General features: G+C 42.7%; 1 non-coding gene across 1 annotated transcript; it reads right to left on the bottom strand.

Annotated features, from left to right (window-relative positions):
- Positions 1-3,397: 3,397 nt before the first annotated feature.
- On the bottom strand, positions 3,398-3,470 carry TRNAR-CCU (transfer RNA arginine (anticodon CCU)). The gene has a single exon. It is a non-coding gene; the product is annotated as a tRNA-Arg (tRNA).
- Positions 3,471-4,821: the final 1,351 nt, after the last annotated feature.

The following is a 4,821-nucleotide window of genomic DNA, read 5'->3' as shown; positions in this document are numbered from 1 at the left end:
AGGGATCCAGAAGTGAGTGCGTGTCCTGGTGGGGAAAACAGAAATCCAGAAAGGCCCAGTGGACCAATACGATTCATGGTGAGGCACAGAGGCAAATGGTCCACTGGTGTGTGTCTATGTGGTGACTCACAGGGCAAATGTGACCATCAGCAACCCACTGCCATGCGTCCAGGGACCAGACCAGGCATTCAGCTGAAGAGAGCAGGGAGGGTCCATGGAGGTCACCATCTGAATCCTCACCACTGCTCCCCTCACCTCCACCCTCCTTCCGTGACATCAGGACTGTGTCTTGGAGCTAAGGAAGTGGAAGCGAAAATTCTTAAATAATTAGCATTTTCCCCAAAGAGACTGAGTAAACTACCCAAATTCAGTTACAGTGAATCTATAAATATAAAACCCACTCACTATCAGAACTAGACAAGCAGTGGGCACAGCACAGCCCTGGGCCAGGAAGCCAGGACACAGACAAGAGGCCAAGTTCAGGCCAATTACAAGCCTCCAGGTAGAAGAAACCAGGAGATGAGACCAGCGGATTCAGCTCAGAAGTTGTGAAAGGGAAGCCAAGTGGTGGCAGAGGACCAGGTCTGAGCACGACCTCCCCTCTTAGGGAACAGGGACTACAGTCTCCAGGAGTGACAACAGCCCAGGACTGCCTGACGTTTTCCTTAATTGGGTGTATGACACAAAAGGTTGTATATCTAAAAGTAGTTTCACCTGGAAGTATGCATTGAGTAAGACTATTAGTAGCTTGGAGAGAGAGCCTTGAATTAGAATTAAGAAGCATATGTCAGAGTTGAGAAATACAAAAAGGATAAATCATAAAGCTAAGTGAGATCAGGATCATTCATTCATGAGAAAACTTTTCTCAAAATTTCAAATTGAGGAAAGAGAGCCTTTGCAAGAATCTGGGGAGAAAAATTGCTTCAGGAATTCTAAAAGGCCAGGTCGCCATAAATATAAATGGGTTCATATTTATGGTACCTAGGAGATGCCATGTTTTTTGTCAGGTAAGAAAGGAGCCCTTGCTAACCATCCATAGGAATGCAGACACATAGATGGACCTTTAAAACGAGCACACAACTGATAAACCTATTTGCAGGGCAGCAATGGAGGGGCAGATGTAGAGAACAGACTTATAGACATAGGTAGGCGGAAGGAAGGAAAGAGAGAGAGAGGAAAGGAGAGAGAAACATGGAAGCATATACACTACTATATGTAAAACAGATAACCAAGGGAAATTTGTTGTATAACTCAGGCAACTCAAACCTGGCCCTGTAGTGATCTAGGTGGGTATGAAGGGATGGGAGGTGGGAGGGAGGTATGAGATGGAGGGCCATACATACACCTATGACTGACTCATGTTGATGTATGGCAGAAACAAACACAATATTGTAAAGCAATTGTCCTTCAATTAAAAATAAATAAATTTATTAGAAAACACACAATAATGGGGTGGTATGGGAGCATAGAGAAAGGACATGGTGGGGTGCATTTTTTACCCTGACCCTGCCAGCATGTGTCTTGCTGATCAAACATTTCCTTAATATGTATTCATGGAGGACCTGCAAAGTGGGAGGTTGTCCTGGAGAACATAGAAATGAATGGAGGGGGGGATGTTGCCAGATGGGCTTCCTGGTAAGCGCAATATCTAAATTGAGACCATCACTTCATGGCGAATAGATGGGGAAACAGTAGAAAGTGACAGATATTTTTTTGGGTTCCAAAATCACTGCAGATGGTGACTGCAGCCAAGAAATTAATAGATGCTTATTCCTTGGAAGAAAAGTTATGACCAACCTAGACAGCATATTAAAAAGCAGAGACATTACTTGGCCAACAAAGGTCCGTCTAGTAAAGGCTATGGTTTTTTTCCAGTAGTCATTCTGAATGTGAGAGTTGGACTATAAAGAAAGCTGAGGGCTGAAGAATTGATGCTTTTGAACTGTGGTGTTGGAGGAGACTTTTGAAAGTCCCTTGGACTGCAAGGAGATCCAACCAGTCCATCCTAAAGGACGTCAGTCCTGAGTGTTCATTGGAAGGACTGATGTTGAAGCTGAAACTCCCAATAGTTTGGCCACCTGATGCAAAGAACTGACTCATTGGAAAAGACCCAGATGTTGGGAAAGATTGAAGGCAGGAGAAGAAGGGGACAACAGAGGATGAGATAGTTGGATGGCATCACCGACTCAATGGACATGAGTGTGAGTAAACTCCGGGAGTTGGTGATGGACAGGGAGGCCTGGCGTGCTGCAGTCCATGGGGTCACAAAGAGTTGGACACAAGTGATCAACTGAACTGAACTGAAATTGAGACCTGAAGGAATACACAGGTGAATCAGAGGGTGAAGGTGATCCAAGTCGAGGAAACAGCATGGCCAAAGACCTGGACGGGAAGAGGGCTGCTCGCCGGCGAATCTGCACGTGCTTGAGTCACCCTGAGGATGCGCAGAAAGGAGGTGGGGATGCGGCAGAGTGAGCAGAGATCCCCCGGTGACTGGGGACTCAGACCGAGGCAGCCGGGGAAGTGGATCGATGCAGGAGCTCTTCAGCAAGTGCAAGCGACAGGGCTTGGGACTGAGTGGGCCTCGGGGCAGATGAAGAGGCGCTCAGAACCAGTCCAGCTTTCTGGCTTGAGCAACTGGTGGTGCGGTTTACCCGGGCAAGCAACCCCAGAGACAGAACAAGCAGGTGAGCAAGGCAAAGGCACACTGAGTTCAGCTGGGACTTGCTGAGTTTGAAATTCCTGGGAGGAATCCAAATGGAGCCCTGCAGAAACCGTTCGCTCCTTGGATCTGGGCTGGAGATGCAAATATGACAGTGGTCAGTCTAATTTAAGATGCCTGACTATTAAAAAACAGTGACCATGTCCTGTTCTTTGCCTCAATAGAGCTGTGGAAAATGGTCTTTATTTTTCAAATTGCATACCATAAAAACAAAGTTTCAAAGGATAGTGTGAACTAGGAATATCATTCTTAATATTAAATAGGTACTTAGTAATTAAAAAAGAAATCAGCTTACTGATTTCAAATGTTAGGTGCTTTTTGATATGATGTATTTTCTAACAAAATCATTAAATGCATGCTTACTTTAAATATATATTGTTCTTTGTAATCTTACAATTAAAATGCTTTAATATCTCTAATTTCTTATTAATGTTCATGAAATTGAGATATAGATATTTTTCAAGCCACAAATCAAGTTTGAATCATTTCTTACAGAATTCAGTTCATTTGTGAGGTCATTTCATTTCTTAATATTTCTTATGTTTTATTGGGATATAATTGGCATATAACATTGTGCACTTTTAACGTGTATCTGAGTTTATTTCTTTTTAAACAAATTTTAGTTTTTTATTAATTTGGCTGCACTGTATCTTAGTTGCTGCATATGGGATCTAGTTCCCTGACCAGGGATCGAACCTGGGCCCCCTGCATTAGGAGCTCAGAGTCTTAACCACTGAACCACCAAGGAAGTCCCGAGGTTATTTCTTTCCAGAGTAGCTTCATCCAGGCATACATGAGTACCAAAATTTTGACTCTTTCATTGTCAATAAATTGGGAAAATACTAGCATGGAACAACCTTGATTGGTATGATTGGGGCCTTATTTATAGCTGTACAGTAAACTTGCCACAAACCCAGTAAGCTGCAGTACACTGGAAATGTCTTTGATTTAAAAATCCTGATCATTGTTCCCTTCTCCATAGAACCAGGTGGGCTGAAGATCAGACTGCGAGCCTTGAGCCTTGCCTGACCATGAGGCGCTGCATGCACAATCATGGGCTTTGCCCAAGGCTGACATTGCTTGACTGTGAGCCCAGTGTCTACAAGGTCAAGCCCTTACTAAAACTCTGGACAACATGCCCTGTGTTCACTGTGGGTTTTTTATTTGATGCAAATAGAATAGTTGGGCTAGACAGAGAGCCAACTTATGTAAATGTCTTAAGAAGACAATTGTCTTGCCATGTATGAGTTTTTGTTTTATCGTACTGTTGCAAAACTTCCAAGGGAATTGTGACATAAGCTAAGCACTTGAAATCTGTTTACCAATCTAATGCATCCAGAATTCCTGTCTGCCATACATATTCATAGCTTGGCAAAGTCCCAGAGGGTGAGAATTGTATATCAAAGCTGGTGTGTTTGTCACTTGTGAAAGGTGAGTTTGGGCAACTATTGTATGAGAATGGCATGAAAATACTATTTGGAGTTTCAACTTTAAATCCAAATATCAGAAACTTTAAAACGGTTAAACTTTGTACAATAGGCAAAATTGACCTTTCTAGATCTACCAGCTGTATTCATTGCTGCTGTTGTTCAGCCACTCAGTCGTGTCCGACTCTGTGACTGCATGGACTGTAGCAGGCTTCCCTGTCCTTCATCTCCCAGAGCTTGCTCAAACTCAAGATCATTGAGTCAGTGATGCCATTCAAGCATCTCGCCCTCTGCCATCCCCTTCTCCACCTGCCTTCAATCTCTCCAACATCAGGGTCTTTTCCAATGAGTCAGCTCTTCTCATCAAGTGACCAAATTATTTAAAAAACAGGAGAAAGTCTCAAAAGAAAGAAAGGGGTGGGGTTTAGTGACATCTAGAAAATGTGACTCACTCACCAGAAAAGAGATATTTTATTTTTACTTTCTTATGTTAGCAGGGGACGATTATTTGTTTGTTTTTTAGTTTATTTATTAAAAATAGAGTATGAAAAAGATGTAGAAATCTATCAGCTTACATTTTTGGAATAATGATAAAACAGAACCTTTGCAAAGCTGTAAGTAGATATACATTTAAAAATCACACAGCATTCATTGGGCTTTTCCTAGGAGTAG

The sequence above is a fragment of the Capricornis sumatraensis genome, chromosome 13 (genome assembly GCF_032405125.1).
Source record: "Capricornis sumatraensis isolate serow.1 chromosome 13, serow.2, whole genome shotgun sequence".
NCBI lineage: Eukaryota > Metazoa > Chordata > Mammalia > Artiodactyla > Bovidae > Capricornis > Capricornis sumatraensis.
Note: the sequence above shows the minus strand (reverse complement) of the source record. Positions and strands in the feature narration are given on the sequence as shown.